General features: G+C 41.6%; 1 protein-coding gene across 1 annotated transcript in view; it reads right to left on the reverse strand.

The window, feature by feature from the left end:
• LOC136875419 (heat shock protein 83) overlaps positions 1–15,986 on the reverse strand; it is a 77,914-nt gene extending 61,928 nt beyond the window's left edge. Inside the window, exon 1 of the mRNA XM_067148978.2 lies at positions 15,969–15,986. The gene's annotated coding sequence lies outside the window, so the exon portion shown is untranslated. The remainder of the gene's footprint in view (positions 1–15,968) is intronic.
• Between the last annotated feature and the right edge of the window lie 1,982 nt (positions 15,987–17,968).

A 17,968-nucleotide genomic window follows, 5' to 3' on the forward strand; every position in this document is an offset into this window, starting at 1 on the left:
AAAGGAAACAGATTCCAAGGGCAGAAGGCCTTAAAAGTGAAACCCCTCAAAAAAATATAACCTTCCTATTTCTTTCAAAATTATATGAAGCAAGTTAACACAGAAATTACACCGGTTTCACCTGTGACAGGTGAACCCTAAATATCCTCTCGGTGGCTGGATTGCTTAATAACAACGTAACCGGCGTAAGGAAATCTAGAATAGTACACGGCCCATGGAATCTGGGGGCAAGCTTGCCCGCGGGAACAAAATTCTTGACCATCACCTGATCGCCTACCTTCAAATTGGTGGGTCTCCGTCCACGATCATATCTTTCCCTAACCTTTTCATGAGACACTTTAAGATTGGCTTTAGCCTTCTTCCAAAGATCTTTAATGTTATCGGGATCTATTGTCTCAGGTAGAATGTCACTCAGAGACCAGAGGTTAGAGAGCGGTGTGTTGGGAACAAACTGGAACATCAACGAAGCTGGAGTAAATTTATGAGATTCATGAACCGCCGAGTTCAAAGCAAGGGCTAACCAATGCAGGGACGTGTCCCACCTAGAATGATCTTCATAATGATAGGCAATAAGCGCGGACCTGAGATTACGATTAACCCGTTCAGCCAGAGATGGTTGAGGGTAATAAGCAGAAGTTGTCACATGAGAGATGGACAGGTCAAAGCAGAATTTACGAAATAAATTAGATGTAAAAGCCTTAGCATTATCAGACACAATGTATTGACACGGACCAAAAGAAGCAAAGATAGAATTTAGACAAGTAATGGTGGACTGAGCGGTAGCCAGCTTAGTCGGAAATAACCAGGAAAACCTAGTAAAACCATCTACACATACAAAGATGAACTTGTTGGCATTTCCCTTTGACTGGGGGAAGGGTCCTACATAATCAATATACAGGCGTTCCATAGGGCGCGACGCTTGGTGAGAAGACAACAGGCCTACCTTGGTGGACATGGTGGGTTTACTAAGCAAGCAGTATTTACAAGCCTTTACTAGTTCACGGATTTCACCGTCCATGCCTTTCCAGATGAACATTTCACGAATCTTCTCACGAGTTTTAAAGATGCCTAGGTGCCCCCCTAATGGGGTCTCATGATGTACTTGAAGATCATTGGTACAAGAACCGCTGGAACTACAACCTTCATAACCTTATCATGCCTCGAAGGGCAACATAAAACACCATTCCTCAGTACGTAAGGGACAACATGTTCCCCAGAACAAAGGGTTTCCATTATCGGAGCAAGCGTCGGATCTTCACGTTGGTATTTCTCGATATCCCTAAAGAGCATGGGAGCATCTGTTAAATGGCATTAACATCAGATAGTATGGACTCGAGAGGAGATGAACTATCGACCGGTTCATGGGTCTCGACGTCGTTGGAAAACCTACGGCTGAGTCCATCAGCAAGAACATTTTCGGTACCTCTGATATGCCTGACATCGAATTGGAAGGCAGAAATACGGATGGCCCAACGGGCTACACGACCAGTACGATGCGGCCTAACTAAGACCCAGCTTAAGGCTTGATTATCTGTCTCCAGGTCGAATTTGACATGTTCCAGATAGAGACGGAACTTTTCTAAGGCAAATAAGACTGCCAAACCTTCGAGCTCATATATGGAATACTTGGCTTCTTGAGCCGACAGAGTCCTAGATGCATAGGCGATGGGTCGCCTCCCTAGTTCAGTCTCTTGAAGAAGGACTGCAGCTACCGCCGACGACGACGCGTCAGTTTGGACGATGAATTTCTTCGAGAAATCAGGCATAGCAAGGACAGGGGCATTACAGAGAGCTAATTTAAGATCTTCAAAAGCGGCTTGTTGAGAAGGTCCCCACTCAAATTTGATGCCTTTCCTACGAAGAAGGTTTAAGGGCGCCGCTCTATTAGCGAAGTTAGGAATAAACTTCCTGAAGAAATTCACCATACCAATGAACCTGGCGATACCTTTGATGTCCTTAGGAGGTTTAAAATCACGGATGGCCTGTGTTCTAGAATGATCGACTGCAACACCATCAGGTGACACAATATGCCCTAGGAATGACATGGAGGGCTTAGCAAAGGCAACCTTGGACAACTTAACAGTTAACCCAGCCTTACGAAGGCGATTGAGAACTTCTCGCAGATGATCTAGATGTTCTTCAAAAGTCTCCGAAAATACGACGACATCATCGAGATAGTGATACAAGTACTCGAATTTGATGTCGGAGAAAACCCTATCTAGCAGTGTAGTGAGTACAGCTGCCCCCCTGGGGAGCCCGAAAGGCACGCGGTTGTATTCATACAAATTCCAGTCCGTGGCAAACGCTGTAAGGTGTTTAGACTCTTCGGCTAGGGGAATTTGATTATAAGCCTGATTCAAATCCAAGATGGTGAAGAACTTGGCCTTACGGAACCATGAAAAACAAGAATGAAGATCAGGAAGGGGCACAGATTGTAACACCACCTTCCGATTGAGAGCCCTATAATCAATGACAGGCCTGAAGCCACCTTGGGGTTTCGGGACTAGAAAATAGGCGAAGAATACGCCGACTTAGAGGGCCTAATAATACCATCCTTCAACATTTGATCAATAATTTCTTTCAGAGCCTTAATTTTAGGTGGAGACAGCCTATATGGTGGAAAACGGACCGGAATCGAATCTGTGACCTCAATTTTGTATTCAATAAGGTCAGTAACACCAAGAGTATCAGAGAACACCTCTGGAAAGGACTGACACAACTTACGAATACTATTAGCCTGCTCCTCAGGTAGATGTCTAAGGTCTAACAACATCTCATCCTGGGTAGGCGAAATAGAGGAACATGATACAGAATTACACTTTAACAAGGGGATTTTACAATTGGAAGCAAATTTGAATGTGCACGACTTACTCTGAAGGTCGAGCACAAGACCAGTGTGAGAAATGAAGTCAGCTCCCAATATTATGGGGCAAGACAAGTGCTTGGCCACAAACAATTTAATTTTCCATGTAAATTTAAAAATACGAATTTTGACATTTAAGGAACCTAGAATTTCTAATGGAGATGAATTAGCCGAAACATATTGGACCGAAGACGAACAATAGTCAGGAAGCTTACAAACAGATTTCAATTTTGAATACCATTCAGCCGAAATAATAGAACAAACACTGCCTGAATCTAATAGAGCAGTTATAGGCTCACTATTTAACTCAATTTTGAGAAAAGGCACAGGTGCGGGGGCATCCGCCGCAATCCTAAGACATTCTTTTGGGCATTCAAAAGATGAATTTGAAGACTGAATTTTCCTTGAATTTTCGACCTGTTGACCAGGGGCTGAGCCTCGGGAAGATGGATTAGTCGACTCAGCCAAAGCCACTAGTCACTTTTTATCATTGGCATTGGTGGAATTTGCACCAGAAGTTGAGCAGGAGGGGGTGCTATTCGAATTTGGGCAATTCTTGGCGATATGTGAGAAAGCCCCACATTTAAAACAGCCTTGGGGACTTGTTCCGAAGATGGTCAGGCGATCCGCAAGCATAACATTTACGAGGTGTGACTGGTCGGCGAGGTGGAGGGCGAGGATTACCAAAAGAAGGAGGGGGTTCTTTCGCGACACGCAAGGAATCGGCGTATCTAACTCCTTCCGCTGAGACGGCCAATGCTTCAAGTTCCGAGAAAGTTTGCGGGCACGCCGCGAAACACAAGTATGACCTATAAGATGGTGAGATACCTTCCACAATTGCTTGTACAATCTGATCCTCAGGGAAGTGAAGAGCAAACACCCTAGTATAGAACTTAATATCTTGGATGAAATCTGCCAAGTTTTCATCCAACCGTTGTACACGATAATAGTACTTCTGAATAAGTGAGGACCTTGCCCTAGCCGGAATGAAGTTAGCTAGCAAGTGGGCGTGGAAGTCTTCAGTAGATGATTGCTCGGCAATGGCTCTTACTCTTTTGTCTGAGAGAATACCAATTGCATAGGGATAGATTATCTGCAAAATTTGACATGGAGAAAGAGGAAAAACAAGGGCATGATCCTGAAATTCAACTAAAAACCTTATGAATGAAATAACTTCACTGGTAGTGTTAACAGAAAACTTAGAGATACCTCTGAGCAACATTGCTAATGGATGAGGCAAGCTGCTGAACCCAGGTGACATAGTAGGTAAAGGTTTAAGTGGCGAAGACGTTAATTCAGAACGTACATTATTCAACGAGGTACGGCGTTCAGACGCGTTGTCCAATGGGGCAGAGGTTGTTTGAGCTGCAACGGTTTTCCTATTGACGTCTCCCTTAGGAGGCTCTTCCTCGCTACCTACATTCACCATGGTGGGTTGATCAGTTTTGGGAGGAACTTCCCCAGTTAACAATTGGGTAACCTTACTGGACAATTCAGAAATATTTTCAAGAACCATACTAGCTTCCTTCCTCTGAACGTCATTCAACTTCAGAGACAACAGATCGTTAACTCTATTAGAAAAATGAAGTAACCTGGCTTGCACACGCTTAATTTGATTAGGAGAAGGATCATTTTCTTAAAAAAACTAACTACAGATGCTAGCTCAGTAGTATTGTCAGTGATCGTGGAAAGAGAGTCGTCAATTTCTTTCTCTCCCAAAGTGGGGATGGAAATGGGCAAATCAAGGGACTCCCTAAGCTTATTTGTGTCTACCGCAACCGTGCCTCCAGATTGCACATTTCTAATAGTTAATTCATAGATCAACTCCTCCTTGCGCAAATAGTTAAGATGGAGAGGGCCGGGCATGATGACAGAACAATTTTGAAAAAAGAAAAATAAAAAAATCCCAGCAACTGAGAAAATTGTTAGAGTTCGGATCAAAGCAATGTTTAGCCGTCAAAAGGGGCTAAATTGAGACATAATTCAACCACGCTCTGCTACCACTTGTTCCGAGGTATCCGTGGAACAGCAGAGGTGAAAGAAGATGCGGGGGTGAACAGGTCTCCGAATACGAAATTAAAGTTAAGGTAAAATTTAACAAGGTTATATTTTCTTTTCAAAATAAAGAAATAACAAGCATGGCAGGTACAGAGTAGCAAGGCAACAAAAGTTCAATTACAGTATTTACAGGATTTGGGCTTCGAGCCCCGAACTCACAATTCTTGAGCAATTAGCCCAGCTTTACCCAAAAACAAGTTTCAACAGAGGGGCAGAAAACCCCATTCATGCCCAGGAGCACTTGCTCCAAATTACACAGTAAAGCCTCCTCGAGGCACGCAGAACCAAATTTCAAAAAGAGCAAACTGCTCTCAACGTTCAAGCCTATAAAAGGCCACACCAAACTCCACCTTCAAGTTGTCCTCTAAGGACATAAACACAGGGGTAAAAATACCCAACCTACTGAGGCCTATTAAGTAAGGAAAGGTTAATTACGTGGCCTCTAAAATACCAACTTGAGAGGAGGCGTTCTTGCACTCCTAACACATTTTATATAAAACCTACTTGGCACTAGGCCGTTACTGCAAGGGCTAATCCCATACTAAAGAGGTGACTTTTAGAAGGAAACAGTTTACATTACGTTAAGGACGAAACGGTTGAGAAAATAAGTTCACCTCAATGCAATATGAGTGGGAGCTCGAGAGGGTTAAACACTCTCTATCCCAATATATAGTTAAAACAGAAAGAATTGACACCGAGTGTCTTTACATTTTTAAAGGAAAGTTACATGGAAAAGGCTTCGGACCTGCCCCGAGAGTTAAACTGCTGAGCTAGCGAGAAAAGAAGTTATTAAAAGGCCATTACCTTGTGGTTGAACTGCTGCCCGAAGAAAGAGGCGCTTCCCGCCCCCTGCTACGTACTTTACACAATGAAAGATGTTACTGAAGTGGCGCGGAGACCCGAAAATCAGCAGTTTATATACTCTCGCGGAAAGTTCGAGGCGTTTCAGGAATGAGAACACCCTCCCACAAGAATTTTATTGGCTAGGGTTAAGCAACATATCCCTGTTGAGGAAGATACACCTGATTGGTCATAAATTAATTAAAGAAATTCGGGATTGGCTAAATTCAAAACAAGGGGAAAGAAAGGGTTATACAGCCAACTTAAACAATAACAGAAAGAAATTTAACAAGGAACAAACTTTTGAAATAAAAATTTCTCCAAAAACCAGTTCTTTCACTTCGCACTAGGGTGCACCATTGTAGTTCTTCAGGAGTGTCCTCTAGAAGAGAATGTTTACACTTCTTACTACAGGCAAAACAAAAATACATCGAAAATGACCCAGTTCAGAAACTTCAAAATTTCCAAGTAGTGACATCTTCTGAGAAACTTGAAAATTAACACATTAGATAAAGTTCGGACTTCCTCCAGTAGGGGAGTTTCAACTGGCGCATTGAATTAATGACGTGGAGGTCTACCACCCGGTACAGATTTCATAGACTCGCCTTTGCTCGCTGGGATCCCCCAGCTGCTCTTCGTTAGGAGTGGGTGATAACTCGTGTAATTCCTCTCTTGATATTCTATATGTTTCACAGTTTCTTAAATATTTTACACATTTCAAACTGGGCAGACCTATCAAAGATGGTCCTATTGAAAGTACGTCTCGATCACGGCATGTTGGATTGCTATTTTCAAATAACAGCCCGACGGTCATTCATGAAGCTCCTAGCAAGGGATGGTACTTTATAAACCATGGTGACGTGTTCCCATCCTCCTATATACAGCATTTCTTAACGGACTATCAGGATATAGCGTAAGCTGCTGTCGCCTAGCAACAATTTGTCCATCAAGTCGATTCGATCTTGGTGCGGCTTTACAATTTAATAAAATTACATAAAATTACTCATAATAATAAAACTACCTATCCGATTTCGTTGAAACCACTTCATAATCCCTCTCAGATGTAATAAAAACAAACTGTGAAAACTGCAGCGAAATCGGTCCAGTAGTTTTTGAGTCTATTAATTACAAATATACCAACATCCAATTTTATATAATATAGATATCACTTTGTTAGAAACATAATGCTGAACTTCAGCGGGATAGGAATGGTACCATAAAATAATTTTATTCAGGACTGTTCTGTTAGATTTGTGTCTTCAGACAGAATCCACGGAAAACTCTCTGTAAATAAAGAATATTTATTCACTGTTACAAAAAGAATATTTTCGTGACAGCAAACGAAATGTTTAAAATTCAGTGTAACTTTATTATTAAAGTAAAACGGAGATTCGTTTAGATACCAGTTCTCGATAAATAATACAGCTGTACAAAGATAATATACACAATTTTGTTCATGAATAACTTAGTTGCTTGATGATGCTTGTTGTTTTAAGGGGCCTAACATCGAAGGTCATCGGCCCAAGAATAACTAGTTATCTCCCTAGAAATGATGTCTTTAGTTAATCTCCGTTTCAACCCAAACCTCGTAAAATCATCTCTCTTTCTCTGACAGTGAGAAGTCGGTGGTGATTATTGTTTTCAGAGAAAATGCAACTGGGCAACCATCATTGCTTAACAAACTGATCACAGGAAGAGGTCCGACACTTGGACAAATGAATGAATCGGCCAAAGAAAGATAAGGGTCACACAGGGCGTGAAAATGAAAGACTCCATTCCCAGATCTAATACCGCCGGGGTCAGAAATGAGCAAGAGTTGACCAAGAGAGGTTGGATAGGACTTATGAAAGTGTGGAGCATGGCAAACTAAGTGGAAGCGATACCAGGACTCAGCTAAGGACCAATCCACGCTCCCAAACTGAAAGCCCCAGGGACCCCTTTCAGCCGCCTCTTGCGACAACAAGCAGAGGATACCGTGGATATATTCTACAGACCCCGCAACCTCAGAGACTACCGGGCGAGTTGGCCGTGCGGTTAGGGGCGCGCAGCTGTGAGCTTGCATCCGGGAGATAGTGGGTTTTCCGTGGTTTCCTATTTTCACATCAGGCAAATGCTGGGGCTGTACCTTAATTAAGGCCACGACCGCTTCCTTCCAACTCCTAGGTCTTTCCTATCCCATCGTCGCCATAAAACCTAGCTGTGTCGGTGCGACGTAAAGCCACTAGCTAAAAAAAAAAAAAGTACCTTAATGAAGGCCACGACCGCTTTCGTCCCACCGTCACCATAAGACCTATCTGTGTCGGTGCGACGTAAAGCAAGTTGTAGAAAAGAAAAAACAACTCAGAGGGCTCCATGAAAGCTGTCATATATTACGAACAATAAGCCTACACAGTACTTCAGTGAAACTTTAATATTAAAGATTTCTAGATTGGATACTAATTCTGAATTTTTAAAAATAATGTGCATAGCTATAACACATACAAATGTTTAACACACATTATTCTACGCTGCTATTAGCTCCGTAGCTTATGGCCATCGTCAAGACCTCCATTTCAGAGCGTCATAGGTTCGATTCCCGGCCGGGTCGCTTTTTAACTGCGCCTAGTTAATTTAACTCGGGGACTGGGTGTTTTCTTTTCATCTTTTGCTAATGGTTTAACGTCGCATTAACGCATTTACAGGGCTGATGACGGTGGGATCCAAACCCGCCATCTGCCGCATGCAAGCTAACGGCTGCGTGACCTAACCGCATGGCCAGCTAACTCGGTACTCGTAATATTGAATACATCCTTCCACATATATTTGGCGTTTTAAGAAAGGTCGTGAGGCAGGCTCCAGTTCACATGTGCTGCACAGTTGGCACCCGACTTCACAAGGATGTGGGAAAAGCGGAAGAATAGCAAAATTTCATGGCACTATTGCTTTCCTATTGCATCTGTTATAGCTATGCACATTATTTTTAAAAATTCAGAATTGTTTGTTTGTTGATTGTTTGTTGGTTGTTTAAAGGGACCTAACAAGTAGGTCATCGGCCAAATTCAGAACTAGTATCCAACTTAGAAATCTTTAGTATTACAGTTTCACTGAAGTACTGTATAGGCTTATTGTTGGTAATATACTGTATAACGGCTTTCGGGAAGCCCTCTGAGGTTTGCGGAGTCTGTATAATATAATATCCATGGTATCCCCTGCTTACCGTAAGAGGCGGCTAAAAGGGGTCCCAGGGACTTTCAGCTTGGGAGCGTGGGTTGGCGACCACGAGGCCCTTAGCTGAGTCCTGGCATTGCTTCCACCTAGTAGTGCCAGGCTCCACACTTTCATCAGTCCTGTCCAAACTCTCTCGGTCAACTCTTGCTCATTAACGACCCCGGCGGTATTAGATCATTTTCACACCCTTTGTGACCCTTGTCTTTCTTTGGTCGATACCTTCATTTGTCGATGTGTCGGACCTCTTCCTGTGATCAGTGTTAACCGTTGATGGTTGCCCAGTTGTATTTTCTCTTAAAGCAATAATCACCACCATCTTCTCACTGTCATGGAGATATAAACAGAAATAGAGATAATTACGAGGTTTGGGTTGAAACGGAGTTAAACTAAAGACATAATTTCTTCTTCTTCTTTTTTTTTTGCAAGTTGCTTTACATCGCACCGACACAGATAGGTCTTATGGCGACGATTGGACAGGAAAGGGGTAGGAATGGGAAGGAAGCGGCCGTGGCCTTAATTAAGGTACAGCTCCAGCATTTGCCTGGTGTGAAAATGGGAAACCACGGAAAACCATCTTCAGGGCTGCCGACAGTGGGGCTCGAACCCACTATCTCCCGAATACTGGATACTGGCCACACTTAAGCGACTGCAGCTATCCAGCTCGGTGACATAATTTCTGGGGAGATAATAGCTATTCACGAATAAAAACTGTGTATACTTTCTTTAACCAATTTTATTATTTATTGAGAACTGTTAACTAACCGAATCTTCGTTTTACTTTAATAATAAAGTTACACTGAATTTTAAATATTTCGTTTGCTGTCATGAAAATATTTTTGCAACAGTGAATAAATATTCTTTATTTACAGGGAATTTTCCATGGATTCTGTCTGAAGACACAAATCTAACAGAACAGTCCTGAATAAAATTATTTTATGGTACCATTCCTATCCCACTGAAGTTCAGCATTATGTTTCTGACAAAGTAATATGTAATATAAAATTTATTGTGCATGCGTACTTTGTATTTATATTTCTGAAAAAAACTTCGAATTTAAAAATATACTTCCAGTTATTTTCAACAATTTGCAATAATTATTACTACTGGGGATAATCTCATGTCATCTTTTATAAAATGCGTACTACAGTGAAATTGTATATTTCAGTATTTTCTTAAATTATGGAATTAATGCGAGTCCCAATGCGCACGCAACCCCCGGCCTCTATCGGGTGCTGGAGTAAGATACTGTTTGGGGTCGGAGCGGAGCCGGCTATGTTCGGCTTTGCGTGACGTCACGCGTGGTGCTAGATGGCGGTGAATCTTTTTTTTTTTTTTGCTAGGGGCTTTACGTCGCACCGACACAGATAGGTCTTATGGCGACGATGGGATAGGAAAGGTCTAGGAGTTGGAAGGAAGCGGCCGTGGCCTTAATTAAGGTACAGCCCCAGCATTTGCCTGGTGTGAAAATGGGAAACCACGGAAAACCATCTTCAGGGCTGCCGATAGTGGGACTCGAACCTACTATCTCCCGGATGCAAGCTCACAGCCGCGCGCCTCTACGCGCACGGCCAACTCGCCCGGTACGGTGAATCTTAAGCTGCAGGGCACTGGTATATACCCTTCGTTTCATCAAAGCTGTTTGCTTTGAACCGTGCTGTCAAAACCACCGTAGGCACTGTTGTCTTTGGTTTACAAAGCTAATAATCATTGTGCGTTCCTCTTTGAAGCATTTCATCTCTGATAAAGCGGAGTGCGGGGTCACGTCACACGCCTCACTATCTTTTCGGCTGGATGGCCCTCACCTCAACAGCAACTCAGCCGGCGCAAGAACAATAAACAGCAGACGCCTCGTTGGCTGTCGCCTCCCAACTCTACCATGCCTCTCTGTCTCATCACTCTGGCGTGGACATCACCTACAACGACCACTTCATTCTCACAGAACTTCACAAGTCTGGCTCCTCCATCCACACTGTTATCCGGGTCCAGGATCGTTCAACTTCACCCCCTTTAACGATGGCCCTGGCTAACCTACGTCATCCAGATGACCTGGCAGCCCTGGTAATCACCGGCGTGACCATCAACGGCAGACTCCATGCCGTGGTGCCTCTTCCGGAATCCATGTTACAGACACTGCACTATAATCCTTCTGCCATTCCCAGTATTTACTCACATCACTTTAACATTCCCCAGCCGCTCCTACCGCCCCCACCGTCATTGCGTCCACCCTCATCACTACTACTACTACTACCACTACCATCACCACTTTTGTCAATACTACCCCCGTCAACTTCTACCTTTAATACTACGCCTAACCACCTCTCTCCTACCATGTCCACACCCGCCACCTTCCTGTCTGCCACTTTACCCAGTCGCCAGCAGTCCCCTGCCGATTTCCCGGATGCCACCACCACAGATCAACAAACCTCTCACGAACAAGCAACCGCTGCAACAGCCCATCACAAGCTTCCATCTCCGAGCTGTGTCATCCGTGGCGTTGACCCAGCTATCACCGAACAGGTCCTACTGAACGATCTTCACATGGCAGGCATCCCGGCACGTCGAGCATACCGTATATTCAACGTCAACGGCCCGACATTCATAGTCCTCCTACAACTTTCGTCAGATGAAGACGTCTACCAACTGATCTCCAACGGCGTCCGACTTCACAGGCGAACCTACAGAGTGGAGGACTTTCGTTCTCCTCCCCGTGCCGTACGCTAATCTCCTCATTCCCATCCTCATAGCCGCCAACCAGCCCCGCCACCCCCTCCCCCGCCGCAAACCGTTTTCCAACCTGCCACACATCCCAATTTTGTCCTTCCGCCTCTCCCGATATTAGACCTTTTTCGTCTTCTCGCCACCTCCATCACAAATATTACCACATCCCTCTACTACCTTATGTCGCAACACTACCACCATCCTTCTTCTTACAACTTCATATCGAATCCGCCACTGTACAAGCACGATACATGTAAAATCATTTTTAATTCTATCTAGCACTTTTTTTTCCATATTGCGCATCCTAGATACGTAAATCATTTTCTGGTCATACTTAACTTTGGTGTTTGTGAGGTTCTGCTTTGGCGGGTTGTTTTGTGGGTCTTCCCTGGGGTCCGGCTTGTTGTCGCGGTGCCTCTGCGCCACTCCATAATCTTTCCTCCTTTTCTTGTATGTACAAGACATCAACCACTTTTATTATTATTTTCCATTCTATTTTTCTCAACCGGCGGCCTAAGAGCTCCTAGTTGAGCTGATGGCCCGCCGCCTCCTCGTATGAGGAGAGGGAATGAAATTACCTCGTGATGCGATGATGCGATGCGATGCAGAGTGCGTTCCATTTCTTAAACTTCCTAACGATCCTATAGGCATGAAAAGCCAAATACAGTAGAGACAATACGCGACACTTACGGATTTAGCCTTGTTAACATGGGAGACAATTCGACGGTGGCGCCCTAGTGACTTGACCTGAAAAGTCGCGTTAAATTCAAATATCAATGGAAATGCATATACGAAAATGGATAAATAAATTACTTCTAGAAATAAAGTATTATTGAGATATTAACTTCGAAGTTGCTAAAGCAATTCTGGATAAATGAATGAAGAATTATTTAAAAGGTTATTATTTAAAGACTGAAATTAGACATACAAACAAGATGTGAAATGGACTGCTGTGAAATGGGTTGATCTTTCATTTATGTATTAGTTTTTTTGCTTTAGCATTCCTGTCTGAACTTTTACGGTTAGATTTGTCTTTTTTCTCATTTAAAAAATATTGTATCATCACATTAAGACACTTGTCAATAAAAATATCCGCACATTCCTTACCAGCATGATGAAATTAATTAACATTTAAAAACAGGACAATTTTCCTTTTAACACGAAGCCAACTTACTGAAAGATAATCTATAAAATCCGGGCTTTAATCTCAGAAGAGGGATAAAAGAAAGAAAAGTATGAAAATGTTGTCGATAGTGATGCTTTGAGGAATATTTACGTACAATTAGAGTAAAAATGTAACATACCCTTGGCTGTATAGTCGAGGATTTCTAAAGTTGCTGGCCTGAAAATGATCTGAACAGATCTTATAATTCTTATATAAACGTACGTCCCTTCTTTCTTGTACACCTTATCCAAATCACTTCTGTGATATTTCAAAACCCACAGATCACACCTACAACACACATCGGCATTGTAGGTTAACTGCTGCGCTATACAATAAAATATGGGTATTATATTTTAAGCCAGTTAAAAGTATGGGTCGAGCAGGTCAGAAGATTATGAAGTACTATAAAAATCTCTTTGTCACTGGAAGAATATATATGCAAACACAATATTACTTACATTTTCTTGTCACGAGAGAAGCGAAAGAAAGACCGCGCATTCTTCTATACTTCGTAGTATACTGCAGCCAAACACAGCACATACCTTTCCCCTCATGTTGAGAGGAGATATCATGGAAGGACACACGCTACTATTTAATTATGTAAACTCACTGAAAAAGCGTATATAACACAAAAAACTTCACACACAAATACACGTGCTGTTATGACAGTATCAGTAGTTCTCAGGTCTACCCGCTAGAGAGAGCTCCAATAGCTGTCCCTCGATATCTCTCTGAGTGTCGCGTATTGTCTCTACTGTATTTAGTAGAGCTTTCCCGCGAGCAGTCAGTTCACACGAAACACCGCAGGCCATTTTAGACCAAAACACCTGTTCCTTAATTACAGCTTCTTTTTCCCAAAATCTTAATAAATCATGGATGTTGTTAAGTTATCTGCCCCCTCTGGCACTTCTTCGGAGTGTTCGACCTCTTCCATTTTCCTTCTGATTAGTATTAATAGAGGATGGCTGGCCAATAATACTTCCTCTTAAAATAATCACCACGACGGCATGGTCAGTGTACTAGCCTTCGGTTCAGAGGGCCCTAATACTATTCCCGACAGAGTTGGAGATTTTCATCTCGTCTGTTAATTCCTGTAGATCGAGGGTTACGGGTCTGTGTTCGTATTCATACGCTTCGTGAAGTATATACAACACATCATACGAAAAACAACCACAGAAAAACGCAATAGTGAGTACGGTATCGTACCGTACCCAGGGGTAGTAACCCTCTAGGACGATGCCTCCATTCCTGTATAAACATCCTAATAACTCAGGTTTGGGCAGAGAAGTGGGTTGGTTGTCGATGGGCAAGTCTAAAAGTCGAAGTTTCTCAAATAATTATAAGTAAATAACAGGAAAATGGAGGTATAACTGGAACGAGAAACAATAATATGGGGTAGGATGAGTTTATTCACAAAATAACCCCGAATCATACTAACATAAAAAGAAAATTAAATAATAAAAATGATAATAACATTATCTTAAAAATTGAAAAGATATGGACATTAAACGTTAATTAATCAAATAATTAAATGCAAAAGGAAAGTTCAAACACACCATTAAATACTTGTGAACTTCAAAAATATTCTTCACATGATTGTCCAAAGTTAATGTTCATAATAGTATACGCATGCGTATACAAATACGTATTCGATTCGCATGGAGTAACACGATGTTAAGTAACACATTGATACGGATTTTAATTCCTGAGAAACGTCGGAAAGTTAACATAAAAAGAAAATTAAGATGCAATGGGACGTGATATGAATTATGAAAAATACTAGTGCATTTCCCTACGCTATATTTACAATGAACACAAATAAGCAAAGTACCTCAAATACATACATCGGATAAAGAAAAGGAAATCTTACATACTACACTGGCTCGACGTGAAACACGGTTCACCAAAAGATCTAGTGAAAACTAGATTGACCACCAATATTACTCAGCACTCAGGCTCTTCCCCATTAAATAACAAGACAACATATCAAAACAACATGAAATAGCCCAAAATACCATCCTGTAAGAGAAAACATATTATTATCCTTTATTAAACATGTGGAAAGCAATGGGCAACATTGCATTCTTCTGCTGCATTTGCGCACCCAAAAGCGCCCTTATCGGTCACATATTTCTTGCTGTGCTCTGGGCTGAAAAGAAATGTTAGAACTCAATACTGCACTGAGGCTTGGTTACTGGTCGACAAGGTTGTATCACGGAAATAACATCTCATTCACGTGTCTATGTGAACACGGCTGATAAGGCGATATCATATTTCTTCAACTGCACGGAAACTCACATACAATCGTGCTTCTTACTAGCATGCTACAATAATTTATCACTCACATCTGACTCACTGGCCTGGCATCAATTTCCCGTCAATTCTGATTCTCAATAGTCTCTCAAATTACACTTGCAGGGCTAAATTCACTGCACATTATTCTTATCACTTCATCAGGCATGCAATCGGCCTGCATAATCAACTTCATAAATCAGCATGCATTAAAACCTCTTATATTTCTTACAATCTCATCAGCCTTTCGCATTATAAATCCAGGTTCGATTCCCAGACAAATCATTGTGCGAAACAGTTTCCAACCTACATTGGAAGACTCCTTTCTCATTCGACGTTGCGATACAACTCAACACATGTCAGCTCCTGAAATGACATGCGTCATGCTATCTAACTGTTACTAACTTTCTAAATGACCAACATTAAATTGAATTTACTCTCAACGTAGCAAGTGTTTAACTGGGAAAGTGGATGATCTTGTCAATCTAATTCTCCTATCTCTAATATACAAGAATATCGGAATAATACTAAGCTAATTATCATGCATAATGACACAACAAAGTAAATCCTAACAACTCCCTCGTTATCCCATCTAACTAATCGTAAAATAAAATAAATATATAGAAATCATGCATTCCCCTTTTATCCGGATTTACAGCATTACAAATGTAAAATAAACACATGCCGTCAGGCAAAATTTACGTTAAAGAAAAATCCCTACACTAAACTTCACCAGTATTTAATAATAATTTATATAACATGCCATCTAATTTAAAAACATGCGTCTTATCTTTGATGACTCTCTGGACATTGGCAACGGCTCACATCCTTGCCATTGTGGTGTCTTACTCCATGTTGATCACTGCTTTAACACATAGAAACAATCTTCTTTCTTCTAAGGGCGGTTCCATCTTCTTGATGAAAGTTCCTGTACACTGCAACACAGAAGACTTTAGGTGAATGTCTCTTCACCGCTCGATTTACACGTGCCGAACAAACCCTTGTTAGCTGTGAACTAAGCCAACATTACTGACAAACAATAACACTTAAAATTAATCAATTAGGGTTTCTTTGTTATACAGTTAGTTAGAGCGGCTCGCGGTTCGGTTCGAAAGTTCTTCGCGAAACGCGACCGACACGAAAATGCAATACAGCTGAGCGTTGCTTCTTCACTTTCCAGTCTGCGGATGTTATTACCGTCTATTCATCTGGAGTAAAACTTTGCGCCATAATGAAATCAGCAATTTAGCACTGCACCAGTTAATTCAGTAAACTTCACGACTAAAAGCACTGTTTCTCGATCGTAAACCCATACACTATTATACATCCATTCTGGTGGCAACATTCACGCACATGTATTAGAGTAATACCGAACAACGTTCACACCACGTCGGGTCCCACCATCAGAGTGATGCTCCCAAAGCTTGGGACGCTGGAGAAGCTATGGAATTCCCGCATGTTTAAAGGAGCAACCAATCAGCGTGCTTGCCATTCACAATGACTTATATATTAATTAAAACACACCATAAAACACACTTCAGATGATGTACAAATGACTCAGATTACTTCTATAGCGTATTCCTTATTATATTACACTTTCCGACATGTGGAAAATCCGTCAACTATGAGAACTGATTCCTTTATAGCGATATCTTCTTCATGCAATTGTCCATGTTGATTAACCTGGGATTTTAATTCCGCGCGATCCAGACTCCATATTTGCCACACCCACGCATTCTAATTGGCTGAATGTTCCTCTTGGCCAACGTCTTCTACACGTGCCGAGATGTGCTAACTTCTGGTAACGCCAACCCTTTCCCACGGTCCCGAGGAAGCATCGTCCAATATCCAGCGACTTTATGTCTCCATCGACTTCCGGTCTCAGCTATCCTGCGATCCACTACTTTTACCATGCCTGGTTGAAATTTATTTCAATAAAATTATATAATATGTCAAATAATAATCTGAGTGCCTCTTATAGGCCGTCAGGATACGGCTCAGTATATATCCCTATATGATTGCTGTTATGAAAGACATCCGGCCGGAAAACTAGGCTAAGTCCATACAAGGTCCTGCGCTAGGTAACTGAGAAAAGGCTAGAAAGAAGAGGAGAGTGTAGTGTTAAATATTTTCCCCAGAGACTGGCTGAATCCTCAAACAGATTTTTCTTTATAATTTTTAAGACATAACGAAAGGCACGGCTAACATAATGCTCGTTTGGAAGTTTATGAAAGGGACATTTCATATTTTTAAATTTCATTCTTAATTATTACTATTAATCATTTATTTTAACAAAAATATTTCCAATGAGTGTAGTGTATTCATCTCAACTGTAGCATATACCAGTGGCGGCTGGTGGTTTAAAAGTTCAGTGGTGCACAATTTTTATCAATGATATAATATGATTACAGGCTAAATTTCAAATCTAGATACCTCAACAATACTTTTTATTATAAAAAATAAAACAAACATTTTACATTTCTATTTTCAGGAATATTACTATAACGCATTAACATTTTTTTATTTAAAAACTCTTTTACCATACTGAAATGAAACACTTTGAGGTAGCCTAATTCCGGTATTGAGAAAATATCCTTTAGTAATGTATCTAGTTTCGAAATTAAACGTCGCGTGGGCCTTCCCATTCGTTTCACCTCGGAGTGTTCCTCGGCAGTCCGTTGCGGAAACGGCCTAGACATTAAAGACTGCACCGAATTCATGATCTGGCAAAATACCACTAACTGATAAAAATGCACAATAATAAAAACACACATGCTGATTCGAATGTTTACACAATGAAATCAATAAGCTACTTAGCTTGTACG

Source organism: Anabrus simplex, chromosome 1, assembly GCF_040414725.1.
Source record: "Anabrus simplex isolate iqAnaSimp1 chromosome 1, ASM4041472v1, whole genome shotgun sequence".
In the NCBI taxonomy this organism is placed as follows: domain Eukaryota; kingdom Metazoa; phylum Arthropoda; class Insecta; order Orthoptera; family Tettigoniidae; genus Anabrus; species Anabrus simplex.